The sequence below is a fragment of the Carassius gibelio genome, chromosome A13 (genome assembly GCF_023724105.1).
Source record: "Carassius gibelio isolate Cgi1373 ecotype wild population from Czech Republic chromosome A13, carGib1.2-hapl.c, whole genome shotgun sequence".
NCBI classification, from domain to species: domain Eukaryota; kingdom Metazoa; phylum Chordata; class Actinopteri; order Cypriniformes; family Cyprinidae; genus Carassius; species Carassius gibelio.
Window position 1 is genome coordinate 14,965,787 of NC_068383.1, and position 18,556 is coordinate 14,984,342.

An 18,556-nucleotide genomic window follows, 5' to 3' on the forward strand; every position below is an offset into this window, starting at 1 on the left:
ACATTGTGAAGGGCGCTCTGAAAAACGGCAGCACTGGCAAAGGATTAAAACCTCTATTAAAACAGATGTCCAAATGAGCGTACCGGTACGCTAAAAGCACGTTCCTGGCGCACGGAGAGGTGGCGGTACGCTCAAGAGCTATATTTGGAAGTGGCGGTACTGAGTAACGGTGCATACCGGCCCACTTAAAGCAATGCATGTGACACATTTCATCAGCAGAATTCAAAACAATGTTCAATACATCACAGAAAACCAAATTCTTATTATATAGGGTCATCTGTATTCTTAAGCCTTGGAAACCATCACATTTAAGAAAAAAATAATTAATGAAATAATGAATAAACACAAATGTAGGCCAATTATCCATAGCTGCTTGATAAAGTCAAGATTATTTCATTGAACAGTAAAAAAAAAACACTTACTTCTTGCAGCTGGTCTTGATAAATCAGTCAGTATATTAGTGGATTTGTCCTGGGTGGAAGTGTGTAAATCTCAGCGTGTGTTCAGACACCTGTAATGAGGACAGCGAGGACATGCGGTGAGGGTTTGATAGATTGACACTTTTGCAGTCAATATTTGCACTTGCTCATTTGCCAGGTGTCTCCGTCTCAGACAGTCCACTCTTCTCTCCTAGACTATGATCTGAACATCACTACAGAGCTTTGTGTGTATTGACAAACTATGCACCGATAAGAACCCACCCCTTGACCAATTACAGTCCGTCACACTTACAGGATTCACACTCAGACAGGAGAGAGATCCAGAAAAAAAAAAAAACGTGAATGTGAATATAGTAATAACAATCATCATTTATTTATTAGGGCTGTCAAAAAAAAAAAATAGGATTTCGAATATTCATCGAATTTAAAATAAAAATCCACATTCGAATGCAAAAATGTTGCATTCGAATTGTAGATGTCCGTTAAGCAGACAGCTTTAAGGCCCGCCCCAGATATACTTGACATTCCATGTTCTGTTCCGTCTCACACACAGCCTCGTTCGCACAGCCTTCAGAAGGCGGACGAGCTCGACAAGCAGTACCACTTCTGTCATCATTCACCTCGTGCAGGGCTGTCCGCAAGCCCTCTTGATGACGAAAACTACATAATGCGGACAGTGCACCAATGTGGATGGTCAAATTATACTTTGGCGCTTTATCATTGGCGCACGAGATGTGATAACAATATAAGTGTCATTGCATTATAATGTTTTTGTTAACATATTCAAATTTTTTTATATTAAGCACTTTTTTTACAGTCATTTTCATATGCTTTGAATAAACGTGCATTCTTGTGGCCTCAGAAGAGAAGCCAAAAGCTTTTCTTCACCCTAACTGAAATTATGCATTTTAAATTTGAATATAAATCGAATTTTGATAATATTTAAATTGCAAATTAGAATTTTTTTTTTTTTTTTTCATTTGGTTTTGGTGTATAATGTGTAACTTCTGACACACACCTGAAAAGTGTCCTTTAATCTCTTCAAAACACCTGTGGATTCTGCATGATAACAGATCATTGCTCGCAGCAGGTGATCTAAGGGCTGACAGAGATAATTTTCAATTGTTGAAGGTGGTTAATTTGTACGTAAATGGTGCTTTAATGCCAGTGGAAACAATGCTTTAAGGACAATGAATTGAGACATGCAACTTTGAGACCGTAACAGCGCAGTTCACTAAAACATTCATTGAGATGTTGTAGATGCCAAATCTTTGCATCAAAAGCATAAAAACATCATCTTCCCTAATCAACTAGCTCGTTGTTAGATAGCTAGTAACTAGTCAACCATCCTGACACATTACAACACACATTAACACAGCAAGAGCTAAGTAACACGCTTGTCTCTGACATCCGCTGGAAGAAATGCATACTTAACATAATGAAGAGTGAAATAAAGATATACGGCCCAGATCTGGCTTTCAAAAACAGAGACCTCATGGTGATCTGTCTCATAGTGCTCATGGTGCTATCTATGAGAGCATTTATGCTGGAACTTTATTCTTTGGCTGGTAATGCACGACAGGAGGCAGAGAAAGAAAACAAGGACACATGGAGAGAGAGAGAGAGAGAGAGTGTGTGTGAGAGAGAGAGAAAGTGAGAGAGAGTGAGAAAGAGACAAGAGATTGGGCAGAAAAGACAACAGAGGAAGTACCCAGGAAAGATCCTTTGTTCTTGCTGACGCAAATTGAGATTTTAATGTTTAATGGATCTCAGAAAGATGCAGATCATCTCTCACAAGACCAACAGAGGAAATTCTACCATGATGTCAACTAACAACATGCCTGCACATGGAAGTAGAGATGGGTCACAATGTTGACGACAAATCGTCTAACATTTAGTTGATTGGTTTACTTCGATTTTTTTTGTGATATTTTTAGTGCCTGTTTTAATTAGCATTCTGACAGTGTGCTGTATTGTCGCACAGTAAACCCTCTCTGATAGCACTGCATTTATTTATTTTTTTATTCTCTTTAAAGTACAATCGCCACAGCCGTAAACATGCAGAATGACAGTTTTTAGTTGCCGTGTTGCATCTCACGTTGTTTGCCCATCCTGCCACGTGCGCTGCAAGACAGAGCGCTGTAGAAGTTAAAAATAGTCTGATTTTTCAAAAGCGTCTCAAGACCCCTGTGTTCTGTGGCACTGAATTTAGCGGTTGATTGGAAATGCCCCAAATAAGGAACGAGTCAGAGATCAGGCAAACCTAAAACCAGACCAGATTAGTAGACTAGGCATTCAGATAACCCAATGACAAGCTGATTTGAACAAAATGAGTAGTTCTGCACATTCATTACATGGACATGGACAACCAGAGGTTAAAAGAAGTGGGAAGTCATTGATTCAACCAAAACAATAAAAAAAATCAAGTCACCATTTAAACCAAACATTTCCAAAAATGACATGGATAGTTAAACAGCACTCTTCCTGTCTCTGCTTCTCATACACCAAGTAACCTCTGTACAGTGTCAAAGTCCCAGCGTGAGCCATGTTCCACTCTCCACTGACTAATTCAATATTGATAAAGAAACTCAACGAAGCACGGCTATCAGGGCTGGAGGATTCCCAGAAGCAACAGTGAGCAATCTCCCAACTCAACCCTCACTACATGTCTCTCCTTCCCATTTTGTTTCCTGTACAGTCCTTGCTTTATGATTACCATACTAGTGCACCACTCAGTATTTCTACAGAATAATACAGTATGAAGTGGAATTTCACAAAACAATGGTAATTCCCCCTTTTGCATAAAGAAAAAATGGATACATTTTGCAAAATGTATTATTTTTATTAATTTATTATTTTAGAACCGTACGTTGCTGTACTGTGACAATTTTGAGGCAATTCATGATATGCTCTCCCCAATCTCTAATTCATTCTCACAATCATTGTTTTCTTTCCTGTATTTAAACGTGTTTTAAAATGTAATCGTCAAAAAAATGTCATTACATTACAAACAATAAATAAGAAATGCAAAATATAATTTACGTTTTGTGGGTGAGATATGATTTAGACACGTTCTTGGCGGATTTCCAGAAATAATATCTGCTGTAATTTAACATAATTTAAGACAGGATACTTCGTGTTTAAGACATTTTAACCCCAAATGTAATTCACAAATAATGAAATTCAATACATTTGAGTGACATAGTAAATATCAGTAAATGTGTAAATTGTGCACTCCATACTACACCATCTAATTCATCCATCTACACATCGTTAGACATAGCCCACCCCTAAACAGTGTCCCCCCAGCTCAGCGTGATAGAACAGAGTTCATGTACGCACTTAATTGATTGGCTAAAATCCCTAAGCCTGCAGACAGTGTGCTGATTGGTTGAGTGTTTGACAGCAATGGAGACACTTATGTCAGCCTGTAACAGCTCTGCATCATCAGGCAGGAAGAGGACAAACACCATCTATCCCCTCATTATGCAGTTTTCCACTCACTGCCAGTTTGCACATGCCAAAACACACAGAAGCCTACAGAGATCTAAAATGACCTTTCAAAGAAACCCAGCTCTCATTTCTCCCTCACTGCACCAGTGGTGAGTGTGAGTGTGTGTGTGACCGTGTATGGCTGGCTGTGACTCATCGCTTCGGCAGAAATCGTGAAAGAGCGGTGTAACATTGACACCGGTCCATGTGCAATGACAGGGAGAAGATTAGAAAATCATCATTTTGAAGATTGTAGAGGGCTGTGCTGCTGTGGCCACCCTCAGAATCATGGGCATAATTCATAAATAAAAGATGAGTGGAGGGAGGAGCGATATAATAAGCGAAATACCCTTTTAAGATGCTGCAATCCCAGTGGCATTTGATAAGCGCTGCTTTCAATTTGTGGGCTGCACATGTGAGAATTGCGCCACACGGGGGCCATGTGAATGATTTAATCATACCTGAAACTAAGCCACGTGTAAGAGAGATGAAGAAGAGAGCAACAGTCCCATCACAAATCAGCTGCTCTGTGAGACAAGGCGAACAGAGGAACAAATAAAGCCCACTCAGAAAACACTTTAAATTCATCAGTGTGATATGTGAAAGTGAAACAACAATTTGTTTAAGTCCTAAAATAAAAAAGGCTGTCAGAAAAGCATCACCACAGGACAGATATGGCCGGTTTAGCTCTCTCACACATCCCTGATGCCATTCTGTCTCTCTGAAGGTATTCCATAAAGCAAAGAGGAGAACCTGTTGTCATATGATCTCCTTACCTTGACAAATACTGTCACTCTCTTCAGCACTGGACACAGCTTTTGCACACATCTGCCTCAAAGACAGTACATCAGTGTAGACCCATCCATCCATCTATCCATTCTCTAAACCACTAGCCTCATTTGTTGTGGGCAAAATGTAAAAAAAAGCAAAATAAATGTTAAAAAGTTGAGAAAAATTTTTTTTTAAAAAAAAATACATTATAATTTTTTTTACATTTAAATATTCACTTGCATTCAACAATTTGGGATCAGTAATTTTTTTTTAAATAAATTAATTTTATAAAACATGGTTGTAATAAACTGACCAAAAGAGACACTAAGAACTTTGTTAAAAATAATTTCTTAAATATTTTAAATAAATGCTTTTATTTAGAACTTTTTATTCATCAAAAATGTATAAAATGTAGCATGATTTCAATGAAAAAAATCATGTAATAATATGTTTCTTGCGGACCAAATAAGCATACAATGATTAGAATGTTTTCTGAAGGATCATGTGACACTAAATATTTCATTTTGCCATAAGATTTAGTGACTATTTATTCCCGTTCTACAATTCATTTAAAAATATATATATATAAAAAAAGAAAATTGTTTTTTTAAATTGCAATATTTCATATACATACAAACTTTTGAATGGCAGTGGAATACAACATTCAAAATGAAGGCTGAAAGCACTGATAATATTACTTAAAATATTTCATAAAAGAGCTGCTTCTTACACTCTCATGTGCTCGTTGAGTCATCTCGGTTGCAGAGCTTGTTGTTTGATAAAACACAGAAGGATCCCTGCTCATAAAAAATGAACATTTAATCCCTATGGAACATCACAACATGTTCAAAGCAAATGTTTTGAGTTTTACTTTTGGAAGCAGGTAGAATGTTTTGGTGTATGCCAAGGAGAAAGCAACCTCCACCTTTACCAAAGCCGTATGTTTCCTGCCAGGAATCTAAATCTGCAAATCAATTTTATAGGTCCCAAATTCTGAAAAGTATCGGGGGAAAAAAAGGTTGTTTGGTTGTTTAGAGCCTTCAACTGGAGCAAAACCAGGATTTTCAAGTTTATATATATATATATATATATATATATATATATATATATTTGGAGCTCATCAGAGAATTTGGACGAGTTATGCTAGTAGGTTCTGGACAATTCAGCTAAAATTATTTGAATAGAGGCAAATTTCCTAAAAATAAATGAGCCCAAAAGTGCCTATTTCTGATATCTGGAAACAATCAAATGAGATTTGAAGAGAAAATGATCTCTGCTTCTATGTAACATGGAATAAAGGAAATCACATAGATGTTTCAAAATACATGAGTTAACAATGAGAGAATTTTCTTTATTGGATGAATTATCCCTTTATTGGATGAATTATTTACTTAAAAAAAAAACAGGTATCCAGGGAGGCTCTTCATAAAAACCCTTTCAAGGGCACTGCAGCACGACCATGGGTCAAAAAAGCAGCTCGACTCTTGTGTAGGTGGGGACACTATAAATGTTCTCTGTGGGGAAGCAAATCTGTGCTTCATCACATTAACAATAATAATTAAGAGAGAGATAATGAAGAACCACCACATCAAAAGTATTCCAAACTACAGGAAAACAGAGAAGCAGAAACCTTAAGGACATATAAAGACAGAAATGTTCATCAAACAGCCATGACAATGGATGACCTTTTGACCTCCACCTCCTCTGACCTGCCCTTACATCCCATTAACTACACTACTCCCATTAGAGACCGTCAGAGCGCTGCTTAAATCAATGCTTTGCTGAGAAATCCAGGGGAACATTCCTGTGTGGTTCACAGAAACGTAATGACTTTATTTCATTAAGATGCGCTCCCAATCAGCTGACTGCTATTTTTAGAGTGGTGATGGCTCACACATTGTCTGTGCTTTACTTTGCAGACGGGATATAAACAAAAGGATCAGCTGAGGAGTTGAAGATAACATACTCGTTGCTTCGTGGACAGAAAGGTAGGAACAAAGGCAGAGAGAGTAGAAGGGCTGAATCCAACAAACACTCTCTCCTAAGTGACATGATACCAACTTCTTGGTTTCGCCATCTACAGCTCTTCTCAACCTCTCCATGGCAGACAGAAAGAGAAAGTGAGAGTACGTCTCCAAGGAGCCGAGACGAAGGGGCAGCTCAGTCAGCTGTGCAGGTAGAAAGGACGCTCCTCCTTTTCTCAAAAAGAAATTTTTCGCTGGGGCTCTTGGGATTGGGCAGAGCTTTTGATCTGACTGGATCAGTTTGGTTACGGGGTGATGAAAGAACCAAGGTTGAAATGTCCACTTAGCTATGATGGATGGTTCGTTTAAACCTATGAACAGAACAGTGGTATGGTAAGAAATAAAACCTGGTTAAAATGTAAAGAGCAGAGGCATTTAGTGTCACCTTGGTCAAGGTTAGACACTCTAGAGAATGATGGTGTTAATTCACAAAGTGCTTAGGGGAAAACACAAATAAAAGATTTTTCGACAATTTTGTTTTGTAATTTTATGGTCACATTAAAATGACCCCCCCTAGCATTCAAAAGTTTGCATTATTTGTATTTAATCTGTAATGTGAAGTCATTACTCCAGTCTTCAATGTCACATGATCCTTCAGAATTAATTTAATGCAAAAGAAAACAAACAAACAAACAAACAAACAAAACCTTGCACCGACCTTTGATCAGTAGTGTATTTACTGTGTGAAGAAACAAGAAAAAAAAAACTTGTCCCTGGAGCTCCGATGACCTGTCAAAGTTTTATCAAAAGTAAGACTACTTTGTTGCCAAGTTGACAACAGTATCAGTGAAGAACATACAAAAGATGACATATGAAACACTATGTGTGAAGAAGAATAATAAAAATACATGTCAATTCATTATATAACTATTTAGAACACACTAAATACTTGCAATGAAGTGGGCCTTATCGAGACAAAGACGTCTGCCAGTCAAAGTGTATCCCAAAAACTTTCAGAATGTTCTTTTCCACCCACAGAATGCTGTCAAACACAACATATCATTTGAGATGATTTTATATGACAGTCCTTATCAATTGATTGTACTGTATATCCACTGTTGGTAATATTATCATATTATTATATAATTAATTATTTTATATAATATTCAATATTATTTCAAATAAATTATGTTATTTTGTTCTTTCCTAATAAAAGAATCCTAATATATATACACACACACACACACAATATATACACAATATATACACAATAATTTTCACAATTTATAAAGAAATGTTTCTTGACACACTGTTTTCCTAATGAATGTTGTTCAGTTGCTGTGACGCAATGTATTTTGTTTAAAGCACTATATAAATAAAGGTGACTTGAATTGAGCACCAAATCTGCATATTAGAATGATTTCTGAAAGATTAATGAGACTTGAGAAACTTGAGTGATTGCTGCTGAAAAATCACAGGAATAAATTGCATTTTAAAATATATGAAAATAGTCAAAGCAGGACAAAAACTGCCCAAATCTGAAGAAATAAGTGAAACTGAAGATTTAAGCAAATTCATACAGACTAAACATCCAAACACAGCACACATCATATACTCACACCTGCAAGTCACAGAGCTTGCATTTCCTCTCTGGTTCTGGCTCATTTACCACACTCATATTTTATGTTTACAAAAACACACACATAGATATATCACACCAAAAGAGAGGTCATTCAGAGGAAAGAGATCAGAGATGGATCAGATGAGAGAAAGAAAAAGGGGAGGGAAAAGATGGCAAAGTGGGATTGAGCAATGAGGAGAGGGAAACAGAGATGAATAAAGGTGGAAGATTGCAGGCGCATCTGTGGGTGACATTGACAAGGCCAACCAGGCGTGGTGTCCAGAGGCAGTAGGACAGCAGAGCTGAGAAATGTGTTCTCCACACCATTGTGCTTGGGGCCAAACACACAGACAGCAATAATTGTCCAAAGAAAGAGCCCACACCTTACACACACACACACACACACACACACACACACACATACAAACGGCTTTCAGTTTTTATTATTGGAAGTCACCTAAATTCCACCTCCAGGTCAGACCTTAGTGATTTGGAAGCTGAGGAGCAGAGTTAATATCTATCTCACCACATAAACAAGTAAAGGCTGAGTGCAATAGACTGAGACTCGCTAATATTTGAGCCTTTGAGGAATCCCTGTCTGACTAAAATTTGACCCAATAAACCAACAAGGACAATAAGCACCTCTCCAAGCCCCTCATTAGCTAAGGTGGAGGTCTGTCTCTAATGCCAATTTAACAACCTTAGTCCTATTCCAATAGCACAGATCCTTCCTTCTCTCTTGCCCTTAGGCCATGCTGCCAGTGTTGTCCATTATAGCCCATAAAATCAGCATCAGGGAGAGATAAGAGTTCCACATGGAGGCTAGAGACAGAGGCCTGATGGAGCAAGTGTCTGACGGGGCGGGAGACTAATCCAGCCCCATGCTACGACAGGCCCCAGCTAATCACAGGCTGCCTGGATTAAACCCAAGAGCAGACGCATACAACTCTAGAGGATGATTAGTGCTATGGGAGGTGTGAGCCCAAGAGACAAAGGATTACCTGATGAAAATATTCATGGAGGTTTTCACGCCCCGCTGTCTTTCTCCATTGGTTTCTGTGATTACCAAATGCTGTGTCCCTAAGGGCAGTGTTTTAAAGGCAGATAAATGATAATCCAAGTTAATGTAAGAGGTAAAGCTCACTGTGAGATATGTGTATGTGCTCTAAACCTATACCATCAACCAGAGAGGAAAGTGTGTATTATTGCTAATGGTTTATTCAATGACTTTTTCGCGGTAAAAAGGGCAATTTTACCATAAAATCCAAATAAATAATGTGTATAATATGATGATTATTTTCTGAATGTCAAGACGCACCTCTAATGTTGTGTTGCACAACCTGATGCATCGAGATATTCTTGTATTTTATGATTTTTGCACAGGCGCCAGGCAACGATATGTCACGCAAATTGTCTGGTAATAACTCGCTTCAAAAGGTCAGCAGAAAACAGGGTCAAAACTGGAATTGTTTGAACTTCAAGTGTCACATTACAATGCTTGACCTGAGCACAACACGGTGCCGGGGGTAACGCTGTAGCTCAATGCAATGTGGAACACTGAGATTAATCATTTGAAAGGGCTTTAATAAGTAAAATGCTGGCATATTTTAAAGGAGCAGGACTGCTGTTGTGTCGCGATAGCAATGTTGATGGTGACCGGTCTTAAGCCGCAACATCGTCTATCGCGTTAGTTACATCACTTGCTCACCGCTGCACCGACCCCCACCGTCGTTTAGATTTTTTCGTAGTAATAAAAATTATTTAGTTCAGTAAAAGAACAGACATTACAATTAAAAACTGAACGTGGTTGCTCTATGCAGCGTGCTGAATCAGATTTCATTTATCCAGTGAGGAGAGAGAGTCGAGCTGACTGACAAGAAGAGTGATGCGAGACAGACAAGACAATGGCGGATAATTAAGTTAAGAAACTAAATGCAAAAGTGCCTCTCTGGTAAAATTTGGAATTTTGAAAAACCTCTTAAGTTTTGCCATTTACCTTAGTTTTTTTTAATTTATTTAAACATTCATTTCTTATTTAATTGGTTCCACATTGTTTGCTGATTTTTACTTTATTTAAAATTTGTGTCATTTATTTATTTTATTTGACATCAAGGTGTATGCCGTGCCTTCAAGCTTTCTAATTCGTTTTGCTAAAAAATATTGTTTGTTATTTATTTGGTTATATATTATTTCCAGTTTTCTATACCTATTTAAACTATTTAATTTATTTATTATTTTATATAAGGCATTGCCTGCCCTTTAGCAATGGTGTATTTTAATTTGTTTTGTTAATAAAAGTTCTGTTTTGTATATAGGCTAAAGTGAGTGTAACATCATATTTTATCGTTGCATTCAAGCAATTGATGCCAAACTGCCGCTAATTGGAAAATTACAGTAAAAAGGACACGGCACTTTTAAGCTATTTAAAAGCGAAGGAAAGTGAAGAAAAGAGGGTAAAATTCAAACAAACTAAAAACAAACAATTGCAGCTTTTTGAAAGTGAAAGTAAAATGCGCACGCCACTTTTACAAGCTATTTAAAAGCGAAGGGAAGCGAGACAACGAGGGAACGCCCCACCCCCATGCTGATACCGGTATTACTGGTGTTGTTACATGACAGTTAACTGGTAAGAAACCCTAGTGTGCGCAAATACAAAATTGCACAAAGTAAAGAAATAAAAACACTATATTTCTAAATAAACTAGATTTGGGAAATAGCGGTGTTCAAGGCGGCAAAAAGGTTTTAGGCTAAGATGAGGTTTTAGGCTTTGGTTCTGGGTAAATTAAATGCTGCACTGACAAGCACCGTATCTTGCTTTCTCAACTGGAGAGCAATAATTTTATGGTGAATACACAGCAAAATATGGCACATTTGGACTCCCTGCTACATTAGACACACTGCGTTGAATGATGACGCATCCCACTTACAAACGCTTTGATTCCACTTGGCAAAGATCAAGATGACGCGTGGAGCCAAAATTTATGGAACATTCTGATTAAAGACTGACAACTTGTTATTCAGAAGAAAACTGTAAGTGGCTCGAAGATTCACAAAAGGGGGAAAAAAAGAAAACAACAAAAAAAATAACTAAGATTTCTGTCCTTCAAACTTGAGTGAAGTTCCTTAATTTCCTCTCTCTGTGTGGAGGTAATGGTGCGGCAGTTGAGACGCAGCGGTTCAATGTGTCAGATCACATCAGGGTAGAAGCATTACCCTGCAGCAAGACACACTCAGAGGAAGCTGCGCTCCACTCACACACGAGTTTTAAATGATGGGATTAAGCAATGAATCTTTGGCTCATGAGAAGAGGGATGAGACAGTCACTGATGCTTCATGACAGACTGGATGCTTTGACTATAAGCTTGTTTCTTATATAGGGAGAATAAGGTGAGGTACAGAAATAATGGGCAGCGTTGGACAGGGAGGTTTAAACATGAAGGTAATGATGAGTAACTTTAAACTCAGCGAAGTGCCGTTGGTGTAGTCATGCTTAATTCATGCTTCTTGTGGAGAGACAGTCTCACACACTGGGCTTTGGCCCCTCTTGTCTCATTAAACTACTCAGTTGGAATGAAGCAGAGACACAGTGGAGGTATAGCTCACACGGGCACCCACACAAAACATGAACATGGAGCACCACGTTCAAAGCCACATCCACACATTATATACTTACATTTAGTCATTTAGCAGACGCTTTTATCCAAAGCGTCTTACAAATGAGGACAATAGAAGCAATCAAAACCAACAAAAGAGCAATAATATGTAAGTGCTGTGCCAAGTCTCGCTTAGCCCAAAGCTTCTTTTTTTATAAATAAAAAGAAAAACAAGTAGAATAAAAAAGAATAGGGAATGCTAGTGTTATATGGTCTTTTTTATAAAAATCAAACAAGTCAAAAGATTAGAAAAAGAATAGGGAATGCTAGTGTTGGAGGTGTCATTTTTATAATATATAAAAAGAAAAAAGATAGAATAGAAAAAGAATAGAGAATGCTAGTCTCAGGCTCTCTTTTTTAAAGATGACAAGCAGTAAGAATAGAGAGTGCAAGTGTTAGAGGCTCAAGTGTTTTTTTTAATCTTATTAGAATTTGCTTGCAAAAAAGGGTGAAAAAATTTAACAATTATTTACTGAAATAAAGTTGAAAGATACATATTAGATGTAAAACTCTAAATTAAACTTAAAAAGAAAACAAAGTGTTGCTTTGGCTACTAACTGAAAAAGTTTAAGTTGGAGTAATAAAATGACTAAAACTAAAGTAAAAACCAATTAAAGCTAGAGAAACTAATAAAAAATACAAAAGCCTATAGCAAAATCACAAACTTTAAAATTAAAGATTAAAAAATATGAAAATAAAAGATAATTTAACATAATACTATAATAGCATAGAAATAATAATAAAATAAAGCTGATCCAGTACAGTGGACAAATTGTATAAATATACACTACTATCTATATATATATATATATATAAAAAAAGTCTTGCTACTAGTATTTTCACCAACAAAAATTTTAATCTGTTATTTCTCTCTTTTGCTGTAGTGTGTCAGTAGGAAATATCAGTATACATTAGCAAACATTCCTTTTGCCATTAGTTTTTGTTTGCACAAGGAGTCTGACAGCCAGTGCTCCACACAGGGATCTGATCTCACCATCATCCGTCTGTCTGGAATAACATGAAGAAACAGAACAAACTGAGACTGACTAAATCCAGAAGAACTATGGCAATGTCTCCAAAACACTTTAAAAAACCCGGCAAAGCTACAGTACTGCGCAAAGTTTTAGGCACTTGTGTATAAATGCTATAAAGTGAAAAAAATTATGCCATAAATAGACTTTAACTACTATTAACTAAATTAAATCAACATTTTGTATAAATGTAAAATATAATATGTAATTTAATACATAAATATATTTCATTAAACAGTGCTGAAAAACAAGATAAATGTATTTTTAAAATATATTATTTTATCCCATTTCTGTATGTGCTATTTATTTTTATGCTTACAGTCAGTGCAAAGCCCAGTGAATCAGACATTTCAAGGGACATATCATTGCCAGAAATCACTCCAGGGAACTGACACATTCACTTAAAAAATCCCACAATCCACAGTGACAAGTGAGCATTAGCTACTCACTATATGCATTTACTGGAAATGTTACGTTTTCTCCAGTTTCTCAAGACAACAGAAATGGAGGATGAATGCATATTTCACGGTGGCACTTTATTTTTTAATAGCTACAATGAAGAATGATATCAGTCCTGATGTGATATATAGTGATGCTGCGCATCCACATAATCATGTCAGAGGAAATTGAGTCATCAGTGTGCTAATGTTTAGTGGATCAAGGTCTCTGCTAGTGCCTGAATTCACATTCACCACAAACTGATTCAACCATAAAGAACTAGACAGTGAAATGAGACTGTAACTGTCTCTCCTCATTACAGTGAAGGCAGAATCAATATGGCCGTGTGAATGTTTTACACAGGACTGTTATCAGAGCATAATAATCGCTGTCGACTCATCAGCAGACCAGCCCGTCACTTCAAGCTTATATCACCACATCTAGTTTAGCACATTTATATTTATGCACTAGTCCAATACGCTTTAGGCCTGAGAAGAATGTGGTCTTAATTTCCATTTGCGAGCCTGCTTTTTGAGGAGCGTCACTTGAGCATTTCCTGTTTTATTGTAAACCGTCTGCCGTCTTTTCGTGCTCCAATTAAGCCAGCGAGAGTTGAGTCATGCCGGATGAGGAATCCTATTACTTTAGAGACCAGGAGAGGAAGGAAACAGAACAGTGATTGAGTGTTTGGCATTCACAGCCAAACACATTGAGATGTTCCCGAAAAGGGAGATAATTCAAACTGTGACACTGAAGGAGGAAGCAGCAGATATAGAGAGATAGAGAGCGAAAGAGAGAGACAGGAACGGAAGCTGATTATGTACAGATCTGACATCATTTAAGATATTCCTCTTTCTCTCCCTCTCTGAGGCAGTTACTCAAATGAGGCTCAACAGTCAAGATGGATTTCTTTTTTTCACTTATGATAGGCAATATAACCATTTTCATTCATGGGTCTTATATAAATTTCCATATAAGATCATATTATCTCTGTCTAGAGGTTATATGTGAAAATGATCTGTTTTTCAGTGGTTTAAGCACATACTAAGTTAGGAAGGTCTGATATAGTTAGTCTGCTGCTGTCAATGAGCTTCAGCCAAATCACAAAGTTCTGACAAAAAAGCCTGCGACGAGAGATCATGATTATACAAGGTACATATGTTGTGGGAAGAAACTGTTGTCAAACTGTACAGACAATGAAACAATAGAACTTTTTTCCATTTGAGCAGATTACTGCAGGAGTTAGAGACTCTTTTACAAACAATATTTGCGGCTATAACATTTTAACAGCATGCTGGTGCTGATGTGTGAATGGTAGCAATGCAGACAAAGACAAACATCCATCCCATGTGTAAACAATGGATTTAGTATATTTATGGGTAAAGATGAAAAAAAAGCCATTTTATTCCAATATAACAAGTTTCAGGTGTGAAAGCATTAGCCTTTGTTTTTAATACTAAGATTTCTGTTTTAAATGCATTTGAAACATTTTATTCAAAATTTATAATAACCAGAAACGCTTCTTGAGTACTACGTCAGTATATTAGAAGGATTTCTGAAGGATCATGTGACACTGAAGACTGGGGGAATGACGAAAAATCTGTTTGGCCACAAACAATACTGTGAGGAAAATCAATTACAATATATTGTTATACGATTGTAAACCGTGTTATGTGATGTGAGGCGCGGCTTTCGCACAAAACCTATCACACACATTAAAGGCCAACTGTAGCAACAAAAAGAAAATAGGGAAGGAGCTGTGATTGGTTTCCACACCATTCCCATAATTCAAGGGGCAAATGCTCTGTGTCAGGGAACATTAATTGGCCATTGTGGTGCTGTGAGCCATAACTACAACAGTGGCCAGGATACCAGCGAGACTACACAAATATCTATTGTTATATAAATGTACGAGTGCAGAAGTGATGAAGATGTTGTCTCGATTGCCTTATGACCACAGAGAAAAGGGGGAGAGGAGGAGCTGGCAGAGATGAAGAGAGCTGCGGGGGCTTTTGGGCGTTGCATTAACATTAATTAAGGTCGAATTGATTGAGAGGCGAACACCCTCTCTCATTATAGTACTGCCATTACTCTTAGAATGACAAGTGACAGTGTTTCAAATGAGACTGAGATAAGTCAATGCTGCTGCTGATAGCGGCATCGCTCCGAGACGGCACACGGGTAACAGACAGAGACTTATTAACGACGGCTGCGGTACTTTGCACAAACCCTTGGCTTGTGTCCAAAACCTGAAAAAGTCTACAGCCAGTACAAAGAGGCTGTGAGGCATCGAGGCATGGCTGAATCCCAAGCTTACATTCTGTAAACTACGATATTCCGATACACCAGCTGCTGTATTTTTACTCCACGTGTGACATAATAGAAAAATAAAATATGAACCTTTTTTTTTTTTTTTTTTTCAAATCCAATGTACTTGTTAATATAATTGTGATGTTTTTAATACAAAGTAAAGTAAATAATCTATTATAATTCCATTACAGCTACTTGTATGTTTTTTGGGGAAATTTGTCATCTAATAAAAAATGTGTATATAAAGAACAGACTTTTACTATTTATCTCTCTGTCTATCTATAGTATAAATAGATAGATAGACAGATAAAGGATAGTTTCTGGATATTAAAATAGTAAAAAAGTGGTAATAATATCAAACTGTCTGTACAGTTGAGTTGTTGGTTAAAAACAAACAAACATGGCATTTGACGAAGCAAATGAAAGCAAAAAACTTATTTTATATATATTTTTTCACTAAATTATCACACAAAACAGTCAAACTATGAAAGCAGTTATGAAACCATTTCGGTTTCCTAGGCAGCAAGGCAGGTGCCTTCGTTTTCAGCCAAGACAGCAGTGATCTGTCCTGCTCCTGAAGATCCGGTCCTGCTGCGAGCACCTGTTCGTAATTTTCAAGTGAACCCAAAGACCTTGATTAGCTAGTTCAGGTGAATTTGATTAGAGTTAGATCCAAGATCTGCGGGGAAAGTAGACCTCCGAAAGCAAGTCTGAGCCCCCCCGTGGTCACCCAAATCAACATCCTGCCTCTTAAGTGGTACAAAACTGATTGTTGTTGAACTGCTCTCCTTCACAAAGGCCAGTAATTATAGCATCTCTGCTTCTGCAGTGGAAGAAGAGAAAGAGGTCTCATTAAAGGAGAGAATGAGAGCGAAGCTTAAAGACAGATGAGGATCCGTTGCTGTGAACACAGGAGAGCGAAACTGCAACATGCACCTTCTGTCTTGATCAGCCACCTAAAAAATGCCAGGCACGCATGCACACACACAAAAACACACAGGCGTGTCTTGCTTTGGCCTGTGGTTAACGGCTCTAACAGAGCGTCTTCCCCTCTCCATCTGCTTTGTTGTCTCAGTGGCACTTGGCAGCAGATTCAGAACTCACCAAATCCCTACAAACACCACCATTCACATCTAACACAATCAGTCTCTCACTGTCAGCCGCCATCAGTCATGTACACGTGTACAGTTTGTAGCTCAACATGCAAGGACACTCAATATTATGGATGTGCAAACTACGGTTTCAAAACGGACTTGGGTTGTGGGAACGGCTAGTTAATATTACAGAAGCCCTGAATTATTTGTCTGGCTTCAGGTTCCCAGATCGGATGTGTTCCTTTGAGTGCATCCACACAGAATGTGTTCCAGTGGTCAATGTTTCGAGGACAAAAGAATATAACATTCAGTACTATTATTAAAAGTAATTATTATTGTTATTATTTGTAGTAGTAGTATTACATGGAAATACTATTACTACAAATGTTTCTTCACGATTTCCAAAAAACGTTTTGTGCTGAACATGCATTAAGAACTACAAACAGAAGATAACAACAGATTTCAAAACAAAAACAATAACATGAAAACTAAATTAACATATACGAGTAAATACATTTCAATGGATGAAAAAAATAAAGTTACTTGTCTTGAACTAAAAATGTTCTCCTTTGACCAGCTATTAAAATTGCAACATTAAATCATTTAGCTATCATATTTTCTGGAAGATAGGAAATCGTTTTTTATAATTTGAAATGCGCTGAGATTCAGATTTCGAAATGTGGCTTATATAGTGCAATTAACATCAAGCAAACAAAAAATGTGCGAAGTCCACACATTTGGGTTTCCCTGATTTTATTTGCATCTATGTTTTTACAAATAAATGTCTTTAGGCTTGGTGTTTATAATAATAGTTGTTTATAATGAACGCCACTATAATTAGTTTTTTTATACTTATTTTTTCCATTCATGTTCTTTTCTAAATACCATTACATTTAAAAGATTTGTTATGGGGTGAGTGGAACTAAAATACATGTTTATAGATGCTTACCATTGCGACTTTTTTCTTTCACCAATGTGATTTTGACCCAGTGCAACTTATTTCCTGAAAAAATAAAAATAAAAATAATAATAAAATGCTACAAAGCTTCTGAGAGAGGGTATTACTGTGCAATAACAAACATTTTGTGCACAATAGCAATATTTTTTCAAAACATTTCTAGACCTCACTAATCACTTAGTCTTTGTTAAACTTTGTTTCTATTTCTCAATTTGCCCTCCAAAGCTCTTTGAGCACAAATCAACAATACAAGCTCTCCCACCGTAACTCTCTTACTGTCCTTATACATCCCTGCTCTGCTCTCTCAGCTGCAGCTTATCTTTCACCAGCTCCACAACACAAAGAACCACTGTCATCGCCAATAAAACAACCTGCAGATCCCGATGACGATCATCAGCCTGCAGGCGAGAGAGCTAGAGAGAAAGAGATCAAATGAAGGAGAGATGTCAGGGTTTCAAAAACAATAACACTAAAGAAATAGATATCAAATAAGATCATATAACCCTGTATTTTCTGGAACTACAACAACACACCCTAAAGCACAACGTACACAAGACAGAAGGCCTGTAAGTGTCTGCAACAAAAGCCATAGATGTAAGCCAACTTGCTTAAAAACCTCTAGAGAATGGCTGGCCAGTAAAGCAGTGACCCGAGCCTACCAAAAATTGCCTCAACCATATTTTTCAGCTCTTCCTCCTCCTGTGCAAATCAGAGCAACAAATGACCACAAGCTTTTCCAAGATGACATCAAGAAGATTAGTTGAGTGAATTACAGCCCATGAAA

General features: G+C 37.3%; 1 protein-coding gene across 6 annotated transcripts in view; it reads right to left on the reverse strand.

Annotated features, from left to right (window-relative positions):
* Positions 1 to 18,556, reverse strand: part of LOC128026271 (bifunctional heparan sulfate N-deacetylase/N-sulfotransferase 2) — a 105,928-nt gene that overhangs the window by 34,613 nt on the left and 52,759 nt on the right. For 3 of the 6 annotated variants that reach the window (XR_008186384.1, XM_052613190.1, XM_052613186.1), the window contains one exon: positions 423 to 511. The exons of 1 other annotated variant lie outside the window; for it this stretch is intronic. The gene's annotated coding sequence lies outside the window, so the exon portion shown is untranslated. Of the gene's footprint in view, positions 1 to 422; positions 512 to 17,763; positions 18,186 to 18,556 lie in introns of all 6 variants that reach the window. 2 more of the 6 variants (XM_052613187.1, XM_052613188.1) reach the window with 2 other exon arrangements.